Here is a 25,385-nt window from a genome sequence, read left to right as displayed (position 1 = left end):
GCAGCGAGAGACAAACAGAATCTTTGGGTTCTAATTACTATGGCCTAGATCTAACAGAATTTCATCACGTAATATGTGACATGCATTTTTTTTTTCAAAATATGTGACACGCATTACAAGCTGTGGGTACTAACTTGGGCGCATCTATTACTAGTTAGTATATATACTACCTAAACATCGTTACATATTACATAATACACATACATACTTTCGATTTTGGCAGATACTACATACAGCATACAACCGTCGGTGGTAGGAAAATACATCGTACCACTAGGGGTAGTTACCTCACATGTCTAATATACTACCATGTTTTATTAGATATAATACTTTATCATTCTAAATATGTTTATATACTATATTTAAAATATTTCAAAGCAAATTACCTGGAAAAATTACATATAAGCTCATAGTTTTTGTTATATTTATGAATTACGTACATATTTATACGTAAAAAAAGTATACTAAAAATATGGTACTCCCTCTGTAAAGTAATATAAGAGCGTTTAGATTACTAAAATAGTGATCTAAACACTCTTATATTAGTTTACGGAGGGAGTACATAGTACTTAAAAAGCAGTATATATATATATGGTCGCGATATTCGTCACCCTGGGTGAGGAATAGTTATTCTTCACCCTCCTCTATTTTACCATCAATGCACCGTAATTTTACGTTCTGTAAGTTTTGTCTTATTTCTGACGCAAAAAAGAGACTGTAAGAAAATATATAATCGCCGTAAAAATATTTTATGTTATGTAAAATTACAAACGTAAAAACATAGTTTAAAATACACATAAACTGTAAAAAAAATTTGTCTTATGACCTATATTTTTATTTTCTTATGTCAAATTTTACGCAGTGAATCAATAGGAATGTAACTATTTGAATTCCAAACGTAATTTAATTATAAAATGATCATAAGATTATCTCGAGTGAAGAACAACTTATTCTGCACCCTGGATGATGAATAGTAACACTATATATATTCGTCACGCTGAGTGAGGAATAGTTATTCTTCACCCCCTCTCTATTTTGACATCAATGCATAGTATTTTTACGTTTCATAAATTTTGTCTTATTTCATACATAAAAAGAGAAAGTAAGAAAGTATGTACTTGCCGTAAAAAATATTTTATGTTACATAAAATTATGAATGTAAAAATGTAGTGTAAAACATACATAAAATATGATTTTTTTGGTCTTATAACATATATTTTTGCTTTTTTATACCAAATTTTACATATTGAATCAATATGCATGTAACTATTTATATTCTAAACGTAATTTATTTAGGAAGCGATCGTAAGATTACATCGGGTGAAGAATAACTTATTCTGCATCCTGGGTGATGAATAATAACACTATATAATGTGGCCTCCCGCGCGCATGGGCCGGCCTATCTCGCTCGTCCCTTCAACAAGTCAGAAGCTAGACTCGCTGAATGCGAGATATAGGGGCACCCACAGTAGGACGACACTTTGGTCCTTTAATGGGCAACATCAGAGTAAATCTATTTGGGCCAGATCCAATATAGTTTGGGCCAGAACTCTAAGTACCTTGACTTACAAATAAAATCTACATACCCTTTTGTAAAAAAAGTCATTATATGCTACTAATACGAGAGCAACTAGTGAAGGGTACCCTTTGCACGGGCTCCAGCTGGGGTCACTTTTGGTGGGCTGAGAGCGCGCCAAGTGGTGTGCAGCCGCCGCCATGTTTCCCGGCCTAGGCGGTCTGTTAGGATTTATTTTTATTTTATGTAGGCGTTTTTGGTTTTAGATGGTTTTTGGGGGTTTTTATCTGCTTTTCGTCAGGTTTTTCCTAGGTTTTTATGACATTGTTTTTGCATTTTTTTGTGCTTCCACAAAAAGCACATTTCACTTTTCGCGAAGGCATAGATTTGCTTCTGCAATAAGCACAACTGTGCTTATTGGAAATAAAAAAAATATGACTTTTTTCTTTCACGATGAGTAAATTGCTTCTCGTCGAGGCACATATTTGCTTCCGGAGTAGTACAGTTGTGCTTTTCAGAAAAAAAAATTGTTTTGTTACTTCCATGAGCTGTGCTTCTCGAAAAGAAAAAAAAATATTTTTTTGCTTCCGTGAAAAGCATAGATTTGCTTCTCACGGAGGCACTGATTTGCTTTCACGAGAAGGAAAAAAGGTGAAAAATAAAAAATTGTGCTTCCGGCTAGGTTTTTTCTTCCTATTTTTTCATGAAAAACATCGTCATGAACATCTCGATGCGATAAATTCAACGATGAAAACGTTCAAGATTTGGACGAACTATTCAAGAGATTATGTTTGTTTTCCTTTTGTTATTTTCCCTAACCTTTGCTGTTTCTTTTTTTGTTTTCTTCTCTTTTTTTGTTTGTTTTTTCTATTTCCTTTTCTGTTTTTTTATAAATCTCTAAAACATAAAAAAGTTCAGAATTTCAAATTTTGATTGAAATTCCAAACATTGTGTGGAATTTTAAAATTGCTTCAGTTTTCAAAATTTCTTTCAATGTTTGAAAATTTTCACATCACCACCAAAAAGTTTTTCAGAAATTTAAATTTTATCAAAATTTCCGATTTTTTTAAAATGATCATAATTTCAAAAAATGCTTACATCTTCAAATTCAGTTCCCAATTTCAGAAAATGTTCATGTTAAAAAAAATCATGTTTACAATAAATTGTTCATGTTTTTCAAAAAAATTCGCACTTGAAAAACTTTTTTGGGACTTCAAAAATTGTTCATATTTTTAAATTTTCTTCGTGTTTTTCAAAAACTATTTGGAATATTAACTGGGCAATTCCCTTATTCTTAGTTAATCAATAAGGCAAAACTTTTGCCTCCGTTTTGAAAAAAAACTATTGGAATACCAAAATTTGTTCACATTTAAAAAAATGATCGGAGTTTCAAAATCAAATTCTTAAAAAAGGTTTTCATAATTTAATAAATTGCATGTGTCCTGTGCATCATGGAGGTCCCGCTGAAAAGTACGAAATCACTAGTTAGAAGGCATCCCTTGCAAAAATGAGTTTCATTTCTTTGGTGGTGACAAGAGGCCCACTGCATTTGCGACACTTGTCACAACCTAAGAGTTTTGTGTTTTTTTCGTAGATTCATTTTTTAAAATATTTTTTCTCTTGGATCGCATGTCCAAATTATGAACCAGTTTCACCATTAGATTTGTCACGTTGAGATATTCGAAACTAGATCCCATGATAATTGGTTTGGGCGATTTGTTCCAAAAAAGCAAAGAAAAATTGAAAATGAAAAATAAAAACAAAGAAAACAAAATCCAAAAAAGGAAATAAATGAAAAAAAATATAGGGAACCAAAAGCACAACTGTGCTTTTCACTCTTTTAGTAGCATGGCTATGCCTTTTCATTTTTTGTGAAGCACAATAGTGGGTTTCATGGGAAGCACATTTGCACTTCACGCAGAAGCACATCTATGCTTCACCGTGAGGCGCATCATGCTTTTCACTTTGAGGAAACACCGTCGCGCTTCATGGTGAACGCCATTGTGCTTCATCGCGAAGCACAACTTTGTGCTTCTCACAAGGTTTGGTTCATGCGAAAAAAATAAAAACAAATACCAGAAAACCTAAAAAAAAGTAAAATCCCAAAACCCAAATAAAATAAAATAAAAAGTCCAAAAAACCCCAAAAGCGTGCAATTTTTAAAATTTTCCCTGTGAGTGCACCCAACGCGCGACACATGGCGGCCGCTAGGAGCCCCACACAATGTCTATAGAGTGGCTACCGTGAGCGCCCACTGGGTTTCTTCCCAAAGGGGTAGCTGCTAATTACTTGCTCCCAAAAGTAGAGTTAGGGCAACGTATCGGGTTAAGATATGGGCCAGCCGGATCCATTCATACTTTGATTAAATTACTGACTGGCCATAAACTGTAAGTAACCACCCACCACCATCAATGTCGGCACTATATGGGAAGGAACCCTAGCAGCCACGCGCCAAAGAATTTTTTTATCCCCCTCACCTCCAGATGCATCTTGGTGTTAGAGATAAGGTGAGGGGACCTCAGATCTTCAAGAATTTTAGATCTTCGTTAACATTGAATAATCATCGTCGTCTTTTCGTGAATAAATTACTCTAGTTTATTTGTCATGGTGGCATAGGGACAGAGAGTTCTATGTTCCGCAAACCGATTATTCAGATCCGATGAGTTCATGTTATTGGTCATATTGCTTTTGTTGGCTTGATTTTGTGTGTGGAGTTGGAACCTTTTCATGCCATTATGGTGAAGGTTTTGTGGTTCACTGGCTTGCACTTCTAGGGGATCGATCATCCTCGGACAAAGCACGTTCATCGCTCACGACTTTCCCATCTTTTTGAATGGGTATCTCAAGTGGGTGAGCAGCCCCAGCCCTCCCAGCGCCCTCCCACGTCGCCGGAGTTCGCCGGCGTCGTCAGCTTCAGTTCCCTACTCCAGATCGAGCGAGCGAGGAGACCGCGCGCGTTGACCCCGCGCTCAAGGCCCGCCTTCAGCGTCATCGTGGGCCGCGTGAGCAAGGCCTAGCCCAGCCACTGCTAGATCCTAACCGCAGCACCGAACGGGCCAAGCCCATGGGTGAGCAGCCCCAGCCCTCTCCTGTGCACTATGGGCCCAGTCAGTTTCAGCCCATGTTGTTTTTTCCCTGAACAAATTTGTCTATTATCCAGTGTAAAACAGTTTTACAGAAAACCCCTTGTTGTTCATGCATATCATAACTCAATAACCGTGCATCGGTTTAAAATGATTTATATATGTAACTTGACTAGAATTTCATCTAGTTTCATAATATCCAACTTTCATGCATGTTTGAGATGTTTAACTTGCTGTTTGCATTAAATTTGCTCTATGGACATGCCAAAACGCTTTAATTCATAACAAATTAACCGTAGCTCCAAACTTAACAAACTTTATATGTATTTGGGGTAGAAAAATGCCTAGTTTAACATGGTGGCTTTACTTTGCATGTTTAAAAACTCTAAAATTGTGTTTAGGGCAGGACAGTACCAAACCTAAAATATGCACATGAGGAGTTTCCGGACTTGTTGTTTTGTTGTTCCGACCTCATTTAAACTTGCCTAAATATGTAGTTTTCATTTGCTTCACCTCTTGCCATGTTAATCAACATTTCATATTGTTGGATACATAAACGAGATCGAACTAAACAACTTGAATGTGGTGTTCCGTCAATATGCAACTCGTTGCATATTGAGCTCCACTTAATTTGTAGGATTGTTTGTGCACTTTGCCATGCCATGTATCATTAAACCGGACATGCATCATACTTGGTTGTGCATCATGCCATGCTTATTGCTATGATACCTATGCTATGATACCTACCACTTGCTATATCATGCCTCCCATATTGCTAAGCCAAGCCTCTAACCACCTTGTCCTAGCAAACCGTTGTTTGGCTATGTTACCGCTTTGCTCAGCCCCTCTTATAGCGTTGTTAGTTGCAGGTGAAGATTGGAGTTTGTTCCTTGTTGGAACATGGATATTTGTTGGGATATCACAATATCTCTTATTTAATTAATGCATCTATATTCTTGGTAAAGGGTGGAAGGCTCGGCCTTATACCTGGTGTTTTGTTCCACTCTTGCCGCCCTAGTTTCCGTCATACCGGTGTTATGTTCCTTGATTTTGCGTTCTTTACGCGGCTGGGTTATAATGGGAACCCCTTGACAGTTCGCCTTGAATAAAACTCCTCCAGCAAGGCCCAACCTTGGTTTTACCATTTGCCACCTAGCCCTTTTTCTCTTGGGTCGGCCAACCCAAGGGTCATCTTTATTTTAACCCCCCCGGGCCAGTGCTCCTCTGAGTGTTGGTCCAAACTAGAGCCCCTTGCAGCGCCACCTCGGGGAAACTTGAGGGTTAGTTTTAGTTGTACGGATTGCTCATCCGGTGTGCCCTGAGAACGAGATATGTGCAACTCCTATCGGGATTTTGTCGGCACATCTGTGTGGCTTTGCTGACCTTGTTTTACCATTGTCGAAATGTCTTGTAACCGGGATTCCGAGTCTGATTGGGCCGTCCTCGGAGAAGGAATATCCTTCGTTGACCGTGAGAGCTTGTGATGGGCTAAGTTGGGACACCCCTGCAGGGATTTGAACTTTCGAAAGCCGTGCCCGCGGTTATGGGCAGATGAGAATTTGTTAATGTCCGGTTGTAGAGAACTTGACACTTAACTTAATTAAAACTAGGGTTTGAGATGAGATGGTGCTGGTGAAGATGTTGATGGATATTGACCCCCTCCTGATGAGAGGATCGTTGGTGATGATTTCCCCCTCCCGGAGGGAAGTGTCCCCGGCAGAACAGCTCTGCCGGAGCCCTAGATTGGTTCCGCCAACGTTTCGCCTCGTGGCGGCGGAGTCTCGTCCCGAAAGCTTCCTTATGATTTTTCTCGGACGAAATACCTCATATAGCAGAAGACGGGCATCGGAGGGCCACCAGGGGGCCCACAAGGTAGGGGGCGCGTCCAGGGGGGTAGGGCGCGCCCCCCACCCTTGTGGCTGGTGGGTGGCCCTCCTCTGGTACTTCTTGCGCTCAATATTTTTTATATATTCTGGAAATAACTTTCGTGAAGTTTCAGGACTTTTGGAGCTGTGCAGAATAGGTCTCTAATATTTTCTCCTTTTCCAGCCCAAAATCCCAGTTGCCGACATTTTCCCTCTTCATGTAAACCTTGTAAAATAAGAGAGAACTAGCGGGGTGACCCGCACATTTGTGCGGCTAGACTTCCTATATTTTTGGGATAGTTATCTCTACCTATCTCTGTTTACTTGATCTATTACTAATCAAAATTTATATAAAAGCATGTCTACAACGCATGTCTGCAGAAAACATAATTAAGCCTCGTTACAGTTCTGTAGTTTTATACAATTGTTCGCAAAGATTTGGTTGTGTGACAATGGAAGATAAAAATAACCATGCCGTGTGTCTCGCCATGCCTAACCATAGGGTTTGGTACAAATCTCTAGCTTTCACTATGTCACCTTTCTTCATTTCATCAATCTTCACACCAATATGCCTTTAGGATTTTTTGTCAAGAAAATTTAAAAATTGATGACTTGCAGTGATACGGTGTTATCTTTTCCATTATCCACCTCATTGCCTCACTACCAGCCATATTGTGCTTGTGTTTGTTTATTAGTACAATGTCATAATCAACAATACAAAATACATTTTGTAGGAAAGATGTATAGCAAGGATATAGAGCATGCTAAAGTTGGTTATGCACATTTTGTTACGTATGGATGCAAAATCTAGGGGTGGAAATTAGTAGCGGATAATCCGAAATATCCGATATTCATATTCGAGAAAATGCCTATTCGTATCCGAAACATCCGCATCCGAACCAAAATGGAAATGAAAATTATCCGTATCCGAATTTATTAAACAAATAAAAAATAAAATATGGTAGGAGATTTTGAGACAAATATGGATATGGAAGTGGATATATCCGTATCCGAATAAGATTATGGGAGGTAATTTTCAAATTTCTAGACTCAATATTCCAATTATCCAACATAAAAGCCAAATAAGTGGTCAAATTTTACTCTTTATATTATTAAACTTATAAATTATTATGCATTACAATAGTATTTATTCATAAACCTATTTATCATTGATTTATTGTATGTCACAAGTTGATTATTTCAGGTCACATAGCTATCGACTGATTTACTTAAGCAATATATTGATATTATTCGTATCCGTTCCGAATCAAGAAAATATCCGATACGTATCCATATTCGAATAATATCCGAGCCGCATCCGTATCCGATAACATCCGTATTCGGATTCATATTCGTTTTGAAAATATGAAAATGGAAGTGGCAAGAGCACTATCCGATCCGCATCCGATCCGTTTCCACCCCTAACAAAATCGCTTCAGATTTTGTTTGCAAATGAAGTGAAGCTAATAGAGACAACATTGCTAAAAATAATAATTTAGAATCATTTTACACCACTTGAAAGGAACTACATATGCGAAGCACATACCCAGGCTTGAAATCATATGGCTGTGATGAAGACAATAGAAGGAAATTAGAAAAGAACTGAAAGTAACTCTTGTATGATGAAGGCACTGGTTCAAGATATATTCACAATCTCATTGTGTGTGTATAGATAGTAATTTTCATTATGTGTGGAAGAAAGGGCCCATTAAATTTCCCATCGACTATACCACCCATCCCGGCCATTGGGCAAAAAATATGCACTGAAGGTATAATTCATGATCTGGTAATTCTAATTTGCACTTGGATATCCTTTTTCTACCTGGAAAAATTGATGGGAATAAGGTTACAATTGCTAAATATAGCGAGCCAAGGTACATCTTTTCATACGAACCTAACCACATGACTTCAGAACGGTCGGACATTCCGAGTAACAATAAAAACAATAAGTTGTTTGCATAAAGAATAAAATGACAATATGATTCTAGTTAACTATTTTGATATTGTGATTGAGCTTCGTATCTTACCATTGGATGTGTCATGGAGTAGTTCTGTTACTGTCAAACCTGCCTGCTATTTCCAGTTAGGTCTCCACTCTGGAAGTGAAACATCTTCCATCAGCTATGTTATTGCATAAATTTTACTAATCTGACTATTTATTATCATCATAGTTACTTCTCAAATAGGGAACATATAATCCCATCATGCCATGTATATATATATAACTGGATATTGTACGGATTATGGGGTAGTCACCAAAAATTAGTGGTACGAAAATATGAATGGGTCTAACATTTCTAACTCACGTGAAAAAGGAACCCAGTAGAGTAGCCGTACGTGAAAATATTAAGATGCCCCTTGCTATTAAAAATTTCTAGGAGATAACTAAATTTATTAATATAGCTAAAATTTTAGTTCATTTAAAAAATGTGATATAAGTTGATTAAGCAATACATTGTCAAATAAATCTAGAAATTCCAATTATTAGGCAAAATAACATCTTTATGTAATCCGGAGTCTTCCAATGGGACGGACCGCGTTTCACCGAAAGTATACACAACTGTAGCAGAACAATTTTGCTGCAGCATGTATACGCAGGCACTCCGTGCAGTGGCGTGTGGTTAACAATTACAAAAATATATGATTCGGTATTGAAGAAAATATCACTACATAGTGTGCTAGATAATTCAGCTCACTGGCATCAACTATAAATCCTTTCTTTTTTAAGAGACAACATGAACTGTCGATCTTAAAATAACTTCATATGTATTAGGAATAAGATGCTCTCAATATTCTTGATTTGCGAGTATCTGGAAACTTCCTTCTGCACTTTATGGCTCAAATGTCAATCTTAATAGCCATCTGAAATTCAAATGTGTACATATATCTTGCAAAACGAAATTCTTGCAGTACAATTTTTCATAAATCTATTTCAAAAGTTACTTGGTAGTGTAATTATTTGGTGCTAATCAATAAGATATATGAATCTATGATTAAATTAAAACTGTTTTTTCTAATATATGGACATCAACTATAAAGAAAATAGGCATGGCAGAAAACACACACATCCAATCTTCGGATGTAGAATTGGCACCGACTCCTCTAGCGAAAAAACTATTCCAATGGACGTGTCAACTACTCACAACAGCAAGTCCAGTCTATAAATTATAATGCAAACAGATTTCCTTATAGGGGAAGTCCAGTCACACGCGCTGCAGTTATTCTCGTGGGTGGATTCTGTATATTATAGTTATTGCTGCATACAAATCTAGTTCATTCATAAATAAGATTCCAACACACCATTAGTACAGAAAAATCATACATAGTTCTAAGGTCTGCCTCACCTCGTCCTGAATTTGACCCATAAATAGCTTCAGAGAGACAGCTATAAATATATTGGGTAAGAGGAATTAACCAAGGTGACTGCTGATGTTGTTACTGTTTCCGGCAAAAGGGCATGAGCGCCAACAGCAGCCACTGGCTAATTATTCCTTCTCCAGCAGTACATAACTGTGAGGCACGCTTGTAATACGTAATCCCCAGTTTCAGCCGTAAACTGCTACAAAGATAAAAACTACACATTCAGTGAGAGGATGAGCGAGTACCTGCTGTAAGTATCAATCACATCAACAGACGTGGATAATGCCATTGCAGGTGACAGAAAAACTATTTCTTGTCCCGGCAGCAAAATGTGCTTTCCGCCATCTTCTGGGTGCGGATAAATTGGACTTTGCTCATGTTTGCAGTACGAAACTGCCTGAAGGAAGCAGGAAGGGAGTCAGCAAGAGAGAGATAAATGAAGGAGGAAGTGGTTGTACTGGACTACGACGTTGGCTTGAAAACGGTGAAAGATGTGCGAGGCCGAAAATTGCACATAAAGGATTTGTATATAGCATCTTCTAGAAATAATCTGCATACAACACAACAACGCTACAGTTACTTAATCTATAGGAATTACTTGCATATAACATCTTATTCTATAGGGAAAAAAACTGCACAAAACAGCAGCTAATGGTACTGAGAGTGTATAACATGTAATATATTGTTTACTAAATTCACCACCTTCCGCATTGCTCGGAACAATAAGCTGATATCCTCTATATATAAATTAATTGGTTTTCAGCTATAAATCCCACGATGATATGAAAAGATATAGCCATTGCATAAGTATTTTTCAAAATATTATCTCAAACCATGGCGACAATGTCCAAGTTCTAGCAGTTAGATGGAGGAGGCATGATTGGGTAGAGGAAAGGGCCATGTTGCAAATACTTATTCTGTTGAGCTAGAAGGATTAAAGAATGCACCTGAAAGTTGATTTGGTCTTTGTCAACTTGTTGACAACAAAGTCAGGTTGCTGCCGACAAATGCATGCTGGCCATCTTGTCGTTGCAGGTCATACTGATGTTTCCCCTTGCAGCATTGTGCTATGCCATGATGAATCTGTATAATGTAGCAGGGTGACCCGCGCATTTGCGCGGCTAGATGTGTTATGTTTTTTTCTTGATTCACGTTATATTATATATATATATATAATATTATAATTGATACAGTAATATGCCTCTACATATTTAACATAAGATTTAAACCACCAATTTCCTTCATTCTTTAATCTAAAGTATATAATACTCTTTTTCTCAAAACAAAAGGTTTTTCGACTTATAACTACTATATCGGTAGCTATCATGCATATTTGGTTGCTAGACTATTTTTGATAAATTTCTCTGTACTATTCATATTAAATCATTACTTGATGGTCATTTGTTTATCTATATGGTGTAGCACATTTATTTAATTGACAACCAGAATCTAATTTGACTTTTTCGTTAGTTATTCAATTTTTCATCATAATGCTTCTCAAAAAATTACGTTTTTGGGACTTATGAGTACCATATTCTAGTGCTCTCAACATTTTTCAATGGCTAGATTACTTTCTGAAAATTATTTATTGTACATATTTAATTATTATGTGTTAGACATTTGCCTATCTAAGTGTATGACATATCTTTATTCCACTACCTGACAAAATTTAATAGAACACATCCATCACAAAAAAAATTAAAAGAACACATCAAGCATTGTTGATTGCAACTAAAATTGTAATTATACATTATATTTTCTCGCAATTTTTTTAAAACGAATCCCATTTTAGTGGTCCATGACTGAACCAACCCATTTTATATGTATAAGAAAACTTATATCTCCATAGATATATACTGTTTTATCTGCCCCCAAAAAAATCTTTTGTCCTTACAGCCCTCCAAGCATTTTTCTTGGGTCTCTAAACCATAGACAAAAAGAAGCCATCCTTACATTGGTAAAGGTCGCAATGTGATACAAAATGTTTCAAAGACCATTTACATTTAGAATGGAAAGTAATATCTAGATTTAGATTTTGTTCTAAAAACAACAACGGGCACAACATGATTTTTATATTCGGTTGCAATATGCAAATATTACAATTTTCAGCTTTGAAGGAATCACATGGGGAGTAAATGTACCCAAGGGTTCGGATGGGAGGTTAAGATAATTATAAGAAAAGCCTTATTCCAACACGCTCTGCCCTAATAAGACCTATTATGAAATTGACATGAATGAATTTGAAACATCCTAATGATTTGATATAAATAGAAATAATAATTGTTCACCTTCTGTGGGTGGGAAAACCATGATTTTCCTTGTTCACCGTACTGCCTAGTTCAAAGGGCATACTAAATAACCTGAAGCTATAAACATCTGTCAGATATGCACTTACGGAATAAGATATAAACTCAGACCATATAAATATCTTCTAGGCATGCGTATCTAACATACAGAAGGTAGTTGTAAAGTACATCTTTTTCAAATGAAATTTGTTGCAGAATGTAAAATGTTTTAAATAGCATTTCAAGTAATAATAGGAACTAAGAGGATGTATCATGGTAAAAATATATAAATTGGTAATATGCAAATAATTGGCAAATAAATGTGTTGGTGTTGTATTGTAACACTTACTATGACATGAATCCTCTTGCGATCGAGATGTCTGCTCTGCTCTCTTGTGGTTGTAATTTGTAAACTTGCATAAATGTTACTAATCTAACAAATATATTGATTCAAAAAAGAGTAACAACTCCAAAGGAAATCATAAACTCCATGTAGATATATCACTGAAAGTAGTAAAGATAATTAGTAGAAACCCACAATTAGTAGTTGCAAAATTTATCGATATAACACGTGGGTTATAGATACCCTAAAACTTGCAACAATTGTTTCTAGACCATTAAAAAATCGTTAATATAGCTAAAGCATGGATGGACTAATGGGTGAACTAAATGACTACAGGATAAGGTAATAGTCGGAGGTCCTGAAAGCATTGTACTCGGTTGAAAACTTATAAATAATGAAATTATAATAACACAAATATGAAAGCATCAACTTTTTTTGTAGTTATATGATTGTTCGAAAGGGCTGTGGTCTATAGTCCAACGAAGAAGAGATTTGAAATATCATTAATTTAAGAGCGTACTGGTTAGTTTGGTCCTCTAGCATGTAATGTTGATCATAACAATGACTCAAGATCAGATCAAAGTTCCACTATGTTAAAACTTCCTTTTATTATGGATTGATACTACTTTATATGTCTGAACAGAAACTCCTTTAGTCTTTTTCCTCTTCATTTTATTATGGATTGATACTGCAATCATAAAACTCCATAGGTCTGTTACATTGGTCAGTCGTACCTTTCTCTTGAGCTTATCGATAGTTTGAACACTGCTTTGAACGTGTTGACATACTACAGAAAACACAGGGTTACATATATAAAGGCCCTATTGAAAACTGAGATGAAAAAACATAACCTCCAATAACTCCAGTAGCAGAAGAACAATTTCAATGTCGATGACAACAACAGCCTCTGAAATCAACATGCACATACAAATTAGAATCATCCTCAAGTGTTTTTCGTGTTCTCATAACAAACCAATCGAAGCAACATGAATAATCAATATATTTATGGGCGCAAGTAATGGTACATGTGCTTATTCTATGAAAGCAATGTCAAGAATTGAGGGTCGTGCAGAACACTTGCTGTATTTTCCTTTTTGGAGGAAATACTTAGTATCTTTCACAGCACTCATTCTATGAAGGCAATTTCAAGGAATAGAGGCTTGTGTAGAAATTCTCATCCTTCTCGTTGTTCGTACAAAATATAGCATAGGGTATGCAAGCATGTAATTAAAAATCCAGTAGATAGAATGCTGCGTCCCTGCCACAAATCTAATGTACACGCTATGATCATTGGATAATCTAAGAACCGAATCTAATTAGAAAAGCTAATTGGAACAATACCAACGGTACCTGAGCAGCCTGCACGTCTCCTTCGGTGTAAAAACGCATCTGAGCTGCATCAGCTTTTGGATTGATGACCACGGCGGCGCAGGTGATGCTCGCGCTCGAGCCAGCAGGTAATGTCAAGGAATATAGGATTTTGCAGAAATTCTTATCCTTCTCGTCATTGGTACAAATTTGATGTATAGTCTATGGTCATTGGATAATCTAAGAACCAAATCTAATTACGAAAGCTAATTGAAACAATACCAAGGGAATTACCTGAGATGCCTGCACGTCTCATTCAGTGTAAAAACGCTGCTGAGCTGCATCATCTTTTGGACAGATGACAGTGGCGGAGCCAGGATTTTCGACATGGGTATGCGAAGTTTTTTTTCTACACAACGATATAATAAGACATAAAAGTTCATCACAAAACTGTAAATTATTCTTTGTAGTGACATATTTACCTATATTTCAAGTATAAGAAGAATTAGGATATGTCCCTACGATCGCCTTTTTGGAAGCGAGAAATGATGACATATTTCTTTATTTGCATCAAGAATTTACGTGAAAAGAAACTGACCAGGCAATCATATTAGTATTGGTTTCCAATAATTTAATTAAAACAAAATTAAGAAATAAAAACAATCATCTATTTATGGTTAAACAATTTGGAGAAAAGATTAAAAAAATATATGACAAATCACAATGAGATGAGATGATGGGTATTGCGCACGCACAACGCAGCCGTTGGTGACTTGCCTGCTAGATGGGCTGTGCGCAATGTATCGTTGCCGATCGCGTACCGCAGAGAACGTGTGTAGGCAGTCGATCGGCGGCAGGCCGCAGGCAGAGATCATCCACGGTGGACAGACGCGGCGGTTGCTTCCGATGGCAGATGCGGTCATGCGTGATGCCCTAGTTTTACGATGCGGCAGTTCAATCCACGGAATCGTAGTCACACGTTGACTGGGAGGGCTGGTTCCTGGACTTCGATCAAAACCCAGCGTCAAGCCTAAAGGACAAGGCCTGGTAGCACTACTAGCAACGTAGGAGCCCAATAAAGGCCCAAAGGACGCTGAATCGTTCTCTTCTTCATTTCTCTATCCTGTACTCGCAGGCCTGTGTACTCGTAACTAGACAGCCATCCGGTATATACATGCATATAGAAGGTTATATACTGAAATGTTTCTGCAAAAATCATTGGGTATGCATTGCATACCCTTGAATTAGCCTAGCTCCGCCCCGACCACAGCGGCGCTGGTAATTAACACTCGTGCTCGAGCCAGGATGTGCCTATTAACATGCGAAGGAGAATTCCATGGCGTCGCTGGTGACAGTCGTGGTCGACCATGGTGTAGGTTGAGGTCTCGATTGACGGCGCTGAGGTGAAAAGAAGTTGTTGTGCTTTCCTAGGAGAAAATGTATCATAGGGTGGAAGTTTGAGTTATGCATGGGCCGGTCGGAGATGCCTTGTTACGTGATTGATAAGGACAGTATGAATTCAGGAATCTAAAAGCCTTTAGCTTCTGTAGATATTTTACTTTTCAAATTGTTCTCTTGATCTTTATCTGACTGACGCTAGATTGGTTTATCCTATTCCTAGAATTAACGTTAGAGCTCCTAAGGTGCCTCAAAAGGTGAACCAATCAAGAAAATAATTGTATGTGTCCTTGTTGTACACGGTTTATGTAGTCCTTTCTTTCTTTTGGGAATTTCTTGTAGTTCACGTGTGTGTCCTAATGGAGGTGTGTGTCCTAATGGAGAGAGAGGTTTCCAATACAATTACGTACATGTATCCGATGAGCTATATTGTCTCTGTTTGTGCCCAATTGGTGTGTCCGTGACCTTTTTAGAAAAGGTTGACCTTCCCTGGACTGTTTTGTTTTCCTGAATTAGACCTTTCTTACTTGGCTGCCGGCCTTTTTTTTGCTTGCCGATTGTAACACCAACGTAAGCTATTGTATTAGACTGAATTTTTTAATAGAAGGGCTTATATGAGTTGAACGAACGTGACATGTCAAACCGTATCTATGCGATAATATTTATATGTAACGCAATATCTTTTAATCTTGGCCGTTAATATTTATATTTTACGGCCAAGATAATTTAATCTATGTGGTCATGGCTTATTTGACTTCTATTTTACGGTCAAGATAATTTAATCTATGTGGATGAAGGTCATGGCTTATTTGACTTCTATCTTATATATATAATAGATAGATGCATCAACCGCGTGTGTAGCCGTGATGGTCTCTTTCCGGCAGAGTCCGGAAAGTGAACATGGTGTTGGAGTTATGCTTGAACGTAAGTAGTTTCAGGATCACTTCTTGATCACTTCTAGTTCACGACCGTGCCTTGCCTTCTCTTCTCGCTCTCATTTGCGTATGTTAGGCACCATATATGCTAGTGCTTGCTGCAACTTCACCTCATACCTTTTTCCCTACCCATAAGCTTAAATAGTCTTGATCGCGAGGGTGTGAGATTGCTGAGTCCCCGTGACTCACAGATTACCTCCAAAACCAGCTTGCAGGTGCCGATGGGTGAGCAGCCCCAGCCCTCTCTTGTGCACTATGGGCCCAGTCAGTTTCAGCCCATGTTGTTTTTTCCCCGAACAAATTTGTCTATTATCCAGTGTAAAACAGTTTTATAGAAAACCCCTTGTTGTTCATGCATATCATAACTCAATAACCGTGCATCGGTTTAAAATGATTTATATATGTAACTTGACTAGAATTTCATCTAATTTCATAACATCCAACTTTCATGCATGTTTGGGATGTTTAACTTTGCTGTTTGCATTAAATTTGCTCTATGGACATGCCAAAATGCTTTAATTCATAACAAATTAACCGTAGCTCCAAACTTAACAAACTTTATATGTATTTGGGGTATAAATATGCCTAGTTTAACATGGTGGCTCTACTTTGCATGTTTAAAAACTCTAAAATTGTGTTTAGGGCAGAACAGTACCAAACCTAAAATATGCACATGAGGAGTTTCCGGACTTGCTGTTTTGTTGTTCCGGCCTCATTTAAACTTGCCTAAATGTGTAGTTTTCATTTTCTTCACCTCTTGCCATGTTAATCAACATTTAATATTGTTGGGTACATAAACGAGATCGAACTAAACAACTTGAATGTGGTGTTCCGTCAATATGCAACTAGTTGCATATTGAGCTCCACTTAATTTGTAGGATTGTTTGTGCACTTTGCCATGCCATGTATCATTAAACCGGACATGCATCATACTTGGTTGTGCATCATGCCATGCTTATGTGGTGGTTGTTTACTATGTTGTTTGTTCCTTTCCGGTGTTGCTTCTTCGGGTTAGTTCCGATAACGTCGCATTTGTGAGGATCCGTTCGTCTTCGTCCGTTTGTCTTCTTCTTGGACTCGTTCTTCTTCTTTGCGGGATCTCAGGCAAGATGACCATACCCTCGAAATCACTTCTATCTTTGCTTGCTAGTTGCTCGCTCTATTGCTATGCTTATGCTGCGATACCTACCACTTGCTATATCATGCCTCCCATATTGCTAAGCCAAGCCTCTAACCACCTTGTCCTAGCAAACCGTTGTTTGGCTATGTTACCGCTTTGCTCAGCCCCTCTTATAGCGTTGTTAGTTCCAGGTGAAGATTGGAGTTTGTTCCTTGTTGGAACATGGATATTTGTTGGGATATCACAATATCTCTTATTTAATTAATGCATCTATATTCTTGGTAAAGGGTGGAAGGCTCGGCCTTATGCCTGGTGTTTTGTTCCACTCTTGTCGCCCTAGTTTCCGTCATACCGGTGTTATGTTCCTTGATTTTGCGTTTCTTACGCGGTTGGGTTATAATGGGAACCCATTGACAGTTTGCCTTGAATAAAACTCCTCCAACAAGGCCCAACCTTGGTTTTACCATTTGCCACCTAGCCATTTTTCCCTTGGGTCGGCCAACCCAAGGGTCATCTTTATTTTAACCCCCCCGGGCCAGTGCTCCTCTGAGTGTTGGTCCAAACTAGAGCCCCTTGCAGCGCCACCTCGGGGAAACTTGAGGGTTGGTTTTAGTTGTACGGATTGCTCATCCGGTGTGCCCTGAGAACGAGATATGTGCAACTCCTATTGGGATTTGTCGGCACATCTGGGTGGCTTTGCTGGCCTTGTTTTACCATTGTCGAAATGTCTTGTAACCGGGATTCCGAGTCTGATTGGGCCGTCCTGGGAGAAGGAATATCCTTCGTTGACCGTGAGAGCTTGTGATGGGCTAAGTTGGGACACCCCTGCAGGGATTTGAACTTTTGAAAGCCGTGCCCGCGGTTATGGGCAGATGGGAATTTGTGTTGGAGAACGCAGTAATTTCAAAAAATTTCCTACGCACACGCAAGATCATGGTGATGCATAGCAACGAGAGGGGAGAGTGTTGTCTAGGTACCCTCGTAGACCGGCAACGGAAGCGTTGACACAACGTAGAGGAAGTAGTCGTACGTCTTCCCGATTCGACCGATCCAAGTACAGAACGTACGACACCTCCGAGTTCTGCACACGTTCAACTCGGTGACGCCCCTCGAGCTCCGATCCAGCAAAACGTTGAGGGAGAATTTCGTCAGCACGACGGCGTGATGACGGTGATGATGTTCTACTGACGCAGGGCTTCTCCTAAGCACCGCTACAATATGACCGAGGTGGAATATGGTGGAAGGGGGCACCGCACACGGCTAAGGAACGATCACGAAGATCAACTTGTGTGTCATGGGGTGCCTCCTTGCCCCCGTATATAAAGGAGGAAGAGGGGGAGGTGCGGCCGGCCCTAGGGGTGCGCCTGGAGGAGTCCTACTCCCACCGGGAGTAGGACTCCCCCTCTTGCCTTGTTGGAAAAGGAAGGGGAAGGGAGAAAGAGGAAAGGGGGGCGCCGCCCCCCTTCCTTGTCCTATTCGGACTAGGGGGGGAGGGGGCGCGCGGCCTGCCCTAGCCGGCCCTCCTCTTCTCCCTTATGGCCCATGTAGGCCCAATAACCCCCCGGGGGGTTCCGGTAACCCCCCGGTACTCCGGTAAAATCCCGATTTCACCCGGAACATTTCTGATATCCAAATATAGGCTTCCAATATGTCAATCTTTATGTATCGACCATTTCGAGAGTCCTCGTCATGTCCGTGATCACATCCGGGACTCCGAACAACCTTCGGTACATCAAAACACAAAAACCCTAATTATGATCATCACCGAACTTTAAGCGTGCGGACCCTACGGGTTCGAGAACTATGTAGACATGACCGAGACACGTCTCCGGTCAATAACCAATAGCGGAACCTGGATGCTCATTTTGGCTCCTACATATTCTACGAAGATCTTTATCGGTCAGACCGCATAACAACATACGTTGTTCCCTTTGTCATCGGTATGTTACTTGCCTGAGATTCGATCGTCGGTATCTCAATACCTAGTTCAATCTCGTTACCGGCAAGTCTCTTTACTCGTTCCGTAACACATCATCCCGCAAATAACTCATTAGTTGCAATGCTTGCAAGGCTTAAGTGATGTGTATTACCGAGTGGGCCCAGAGATACCTCTCCGACAATCGGAGTGACAAATCCTAATCTCGAAATATGCCAACCCAACAAGTACCTTTGGAGACACCTGTAGAGCACCTTTATAATCACCCAGTTACGTTGTGACATTTGGTGGCACACAAAGTGTTCCTCCGGTAAACGGGAGTTGCATAATCTCATAGTGATAGGAACATGTATAAGTCATGAAGAAAGCAATAGCAACAAACTAAACGATCAAGTGCTAAGCTAACGGAATGGGTCAAGTCAATCACATCATTCTCCTAATGATGTGATCCCGTTAATCAAATGACAACTCATGTCTATGGTTAGGAAACATAACCATCTTTGATCAACGAGATAGCCAAGTAGAGGCATACTAGTGACACTCTGTTTGTCTATGTATTCACACATGTATTATGTTTCCGGTTAATACAATTCTAGCATGAATAATAAACATTTATCATGATATAAGGAAATAAATAATAACTTTATTATTGCCTCTAGGGCATATTTCCTTCAATTTGTTAATGTCCGGTTGTAGAGAACTTGACACTTAACTTAATTAAAATGCATCAACCGCGTGTGTAGCCGTGATGGTCTCTTTCCGGCGGAGTCCGGGAAGTGAATATAGTGTTGGAGTTATGCTTGAATGTAAGTAGTTTCAGGATCACTTCTTGATCACTTCTAGTTCATGACCGTGCCTTGCCTTCTCTTCTCGCTCTCATTTGCGTATGTTAGCCACCATATACGCTAGTGCTTGCTGCAACTCCACCTCATACCTTTTTCCCTACCCATAAGCTTAAATAGTTTTGATCGCGAGGGTGTGAGATTGCTGAGTCCCCGTGACTCACAGATTACCTCCAAAACCAGCTTGCAGGTGCCGATGAGACCATGCAGGTGACGCAACCGAGCTCAAGGAGGAGCTCGATGAAGATCTCGTTCATTGTGTTGTTTCATTTTAGTTGATCAGTAGTGGAGCCCAGTTGGGCGATCGGGGATCTGTAGCATTAGGGGTAGTCTTCTTTATTTTGGTTCTGAAGTCGGACCTCGATTGTATCTGGTTGATGTAATGCTATTTTTATGTATTGTGTGAAGTGGCGATTGTAAGTCAACTCTGTACCTCTTTTCTTATTCAGTACATGGAATGTGTAAAGATTACCCCTCTTGCGACATTGCCTTCAATGCGGTTATGCCTCTAAGTCGTGCTCCGACACATGGGAGATATAGCCGCATCAAGGGTGTTACACAAGTCCCACCTCGAGACGGCGACGCTTCGTCTCGAAAGTCCTCTCCTTAGTTTTTATAGGTCAAAATGACTTATATACCAGAAGATGGGCACCGGAGGTGGGCTGGGCTGAGCACAACCCACCAGGGCGCGCCCTGGTGTCTTGTGCTCACCACGTGGCCCCTTACAATAGTTATTTTCTCCAGTATTTCTTATATATCCCATAAAAACTCCTCGTGAAGTTCAGCTCATTTGGAGTTGTGCAGAATAGGTAGCCCGGCGTTGCTTTTTCAGGTCCAGATTTCCAGCTGCCGGAATTCTCCCTCCTTGTGTGAACCTTGCATATTATGAGAGAAAATGCATTAGAATTACTCCAAAAAGCATTATTATGCATAAAAATATTATAAATAATATTAGGTAAGCATGATGCAAAATTGATGTATCAACTCCCCCAAGCTTAGACCTTGCTTGTCCTCAAGCGAAAACCGAAATCGAAAAACATGTCCACATGCTTAGAAAGAGAGAGGTGTTGATAAAAACAAAATACAGACATAGAAGCATCATGTAGATTATTATAACAACAAAAAACTTAAACACAAAACTTTTATCATAGAACTTTTAACATAGACTTCTCATGCATAAGTAACAATTCATCACAACATCGAAGTATAAAGCATAAACTCTATTGGAAAACAACAAACTATGTTCTAACTCAACTTTGCAACTACAATTCATCATGTTTTCAGGAAGGGTCACGTATCGGAGCCTTTAGGAAAGTCCACATACTCAACCATATCATATAGTCTTGTATGATTGCTAACACTCACCGCATACACATGAGCAAAACGTTTCAACCGGACACATAGAAAGATAGGGGCTTATAGATTTCGCCTCCCAAATACTCACCTCAAGGGTGATGTCAACAATAATAAGTCATGCTACCCATATCCAACTGGATATATGTGCCTAGATCTTTCCTCACCGCATGATGCTTGCGACAAGAGAAAAATAAAAAGGAATAGAGAAAAAAACTTTGACTCTTGCATGAAAGTAAATACATAAAAGTATAAGATAGGCCCTTCACAGAGGGAAGCAGAGGTCGCCATGCGCTTTTTGTTTTTATGCTCAATCCCTTAGTGCAAGAGAACATCACGTTATATTGCCCCTTATAATAGCAACCTTTATAATGTAGTCTATCGCTTTTATTCTTTGCCATCACAAGTTCGTACAACGCTCAATTTTCTCCTACACTAAATGATCTAACACCTTTAGAAGCAATTTTTATTGCCTTATTGCACCGATGACAACTTACTTGAAGGATCTTACTCAATCCTTAGGTAGGTATGGTGGACTCTTGAAAATAAGATTTGGGTTTAAGGGTTTTTGGATGCACAAGTAGTATCTCTACTTGGTGCGGAATTTTTGGCTAGCAAAGATGAGGGGCAAGCACCACATGTTGAAGGATCTATGACAATATAACTTCTATGTGAATATGAACAAACATAAATTATTACGTTGTCTTCCTTGTCCAATGTCAACAATTTTGGCATATAATATTTTGATGGTGGCTCACAATCACAAAAGATTTCCAAGATAGTGTATTTGCATGTATATCTTCTCTTCCCTTATTAACTCTTTCATGAATTGCATCATTGACCAATGCTATGTTTGTCAATCTCCAATAAAATTTTCTACTTATACCTTTCCTTATGTGATGTCATTACTTACCATAAGATTAGCATATGATCTTTTTCATTTATTTCCTTTCTTTTTTTTGAACATGAAAGTAAAGAAAAAAAACTCCAACTAAACTTTATTATATATCTCACATACAATTACAAAGATAGATCACTAAGAAAACTCTCGAAAAGAAAGGATCGAACTAAACTTTTATTCATCTAAAGCAAAAGATAACTATGGATCGAACTAAGGTAAATAAAGGCAAAAGATAGTGGAGGTGATACAATACCGGGGCACCTCCCCCAAGCTTGGCGCAAGCCAAGGGGAGTGCCCATACCTGATACTCAATTTTCTTTTGGTGATGAAGAAGGAGGTGGTGGTGATGATGTAGAGGGTTTGTCCTTCATGATCAAAAGATTTTCCAGTCTATGGATGACGATCCAGAGGAAGGTGATGTGCTCTTGCAACAAAATATTTTCACGAGTGAGATATTTATTTTGCACACAAACTGTTTCAAAGATCCGAAAGGCTTCAATCTCAGTGTGGATAAGATGATCATAGTAAGGTTTAAGGATATCTTCTTCTTCCTCCTCGGCAGGCAGGGCTTTCTCTACCACCGGCGTTTGATCTCTGATGGCCTCCTTGCTCTTACCCCCTTTGAGAGGTTCTTCGCGCTCCTCTCTCTTCAGCTCGATCTTCATCAACCAAGCATCCTCTTCTACGTTGTTGGAGGAGGGAGAATACATGATGCCTAGCTTAAAAAATCTGACCGAAAATAGCAAGAAAAAGAAAACTTGAGATTTCTCCATGATACGGAGGTCAATAGGTTCGGGGGGTATATAAGATTTTTTTATCTTGGGAAACAAGCAAACGGAAGAAAAACAGAGTCCGGAAGGTGCCCGAGGTGGGCAGAACCCACCTAGGCGCGCCTGCCAAGCGCGCCCTGGTGTCTTGTGCCCACCAAGGGTGCCTTCCTGGTTGTTTCTTATTTTCTTAATTTTTGTTATATTCCAAAACGGACAGAAAATATTTTTGCAGATTTTGGGGAGTCCGTTTACTTACGTATCATGTACCTCCTATTTTTTACGATTCTGGAGTGTTCCAGAAGGTTTATTTTATGTGTTCTTCCGGTGTCATATTTTGGATAATATTGCTTTCAACATTAATGGGCGTACCTGAGATATAATGTTTTATTCGTTGCCCATTAACAACCTTCGGGTTAGTACCTTCAGCATTATTTATTTTGATGGCTCCAGATCGATAAACCTCCTCGATAACATAGGGTCCTTCCCATTTGGAGAGGAGTTTTCCTGCAATGAATCTGAAACGAGAGTTGTACAAAAGAACATATTCTCCAACCTCGAACTCATGCTTTTGGATTCTTTTATCATGCCATCTTTTAAATTTTTCTTTAAATAACTTGACATTTTCATAAGCTTGGGTTCTCCATTCATCTAGTGAGCTAATATCAAATAACCTCTTCTCACCAGCAAGTTTGAAATCATAGTTGAGTGCTTTAATTGCCTAATAAGATTTATGTTCTAAATCAAGAGGCAAGTGACAAGCTTTTCCATAAACCATTTTATAAGGAGACATACTCATAGGATTTTTATACGTTGTTCTGAAAGTGCAACTAATCCCTGGGTGGTTTTGGTAATTCTTAACAACATATAGCTCATTGAACTAATACACTTTCAAGATGATCATTTCAGAAAGTTCAATGATTGGCATGGCATGGACTAGAGATGTGGACCCCTCAAAATGGTAAGGACACACATATTGGCTCAAGCCCAAGACTCTACATTTTCATTTTAGTGATCCAAGATCACATTGAGTCCATAGGAAAAGCTAATACTATTAACAGGGGATGAGGTGTTGCTTAATGGCTTGCTTGCTCAAAATGCTTAGTGATATGCTCCAAAAGCCCTCAATCACTTTCTCATATCCACATATGTCCCAAACCAAAAGTCAAACTCGGCCCCACCAATTTGATCTATCCGGCACCATCGAGTTCTTTTGACATAGCCATAGCCAGAAACCCTAATCAGTTCGGTCTCACCAATAGGGATCTCGGTCTCACCGAGATGGGATTGCAAACTCTCTGTTTCCCTTCGTAACATTCCGGTCTAACTGAGATGAGCGATCGGTCCCACCGAGTTCGCAATGCAAACTCTCTGTTTCCTTTTCGTAATGTTTTGGTCTCACCGAAATGAGTGATCGGTCCCACCGAGTTAGCCTGACCAACTCTGTGTTTGCCTATTACAGAAATCGGTCTCACCGAGATTACGTTATGCCCGAACCATAATGAAATCAGTCCCACCAAGTTGACATGTCGGTCCAACCGGAAATCCTAACGTTCATATTTTGAACTAAATTGGTCTGACCGAGTTTGAGTATTCGGTCCCATCGAGTTTGGTAAATTGTGTGTAACAGTTAGATTTTGTGTGGAGGCTATATATACCCCTCCACCTTTCCTCCATTTATGGAGAGAGCCATCAGAACGTGCCTACACTTCCAACATTCATTTTCTGAGGGAAAACCACCTACTCATGTGTTGAGACCAAGATATTCCAATCCAACCACAAGAATCTTGATCTCTAGCCTTCCCCAAGTTTCTTTCCACTCAAATCATCTTTCCACCAAATCCAAATCTGTGAGAGAGAGTTGAGTGTTGGGGGGACTATCATTTGAAGCACAAGAGCAAGGAGTTCATCATCAACACACCATCTATTACCTTTTGGAGAGTGGTGTCTCCTAGATTGGTTAGGTGTCACTTGGGAGCCTACGTCAAGATTGTGGAGTTGAACCAAGGAGTTTGTAAGGGCAAGGAGATCGCCTACTTCGTGAAGATCTACCCAAGTGAGGCAAGTCCTTCGTGGGCATTGGCCATGGTGGGATAGACAAGGTTGCTTCTTCGTGGATCCTTCATGGGTGGAGCCCTCCGTGGACTCGAGCAACCGTTACCCTTCATGGGTTTAAGTCTCCATCAACGTGGATGTACGATAGCACCACCTATCAGAACCACGCCAAAAATCTCCGTGTCTACATTGCGTTTGCTCCCTCCAAACTCCTCCCCTTTACCTTCATATGCAATGATTTACATTCCGCTGCTATACTCTTATATTTGCATGTGTAGGTTGATTGCTTTACTTGTGCTAAGTTGCTAAAATCTGCCA

The 25,385-nt window shown here is 39.3% G+C and overlaps 1 long non-coding RNA gene across 3 annotated transcripts; it reads right to left on the bottom strand.

The window, feature by feature from the left end:
* Nucleotides 1–7,878: 7,878 nt before the first annotated feature.
* Nucleotides 7,879–14,740, bottom strand: LOC123150827 (uncharacterized). Of its 3 annotated transcripts, XR_006475368.1 has the most exons (8): nucleotides 14,055–14,740; nucleotides 13,803–13,982; nucleotides 12,459–13,359; nucleotides 12,113–12,190; nucleotides 10,772–10,907; nucleotides 10,070–10,374; nucleotides 8,492–8,560; nucleotides 7,879–8,286 (listed from the first exon to the last, which is right to left on the bottom strand). It is a non-coding gene; the product is annotated as an uncharacterized lncRNA (long non-coding RNA). The 3 variants fall into 3 exon arrangements; XR_006475367.1 differs by having other exon boundaries at nucleotides 13,803–14,740; XR_006475369.1 differs by having other exon boundaries at nucleotides 10,070–10,221; nucleotides 13,803–14,740.
* Between the last annotated feature and the right edge of the window lie 10,645 nt (nucleotides 14,741–25,385).

Source organism: Triticum aestivum, chromosome 7A, assembly GCF_018294505.1.
Source record: "Triticum aestivum cultivar Chinese Spring chromosome 7A, IWGSC CS RefSeq v2.1, whole genome shotgun sequence".
NCBI lineage: Eukaryota > Viridiplantae > Streptophyta > Magnoliopsida > Poales > Poaceae > Triticum > Triticum aestivum.
Note: the sequence above shows the minus strand (reverse complement) of the source record. Positions and strands in the feature narration are given on the sequence as shown.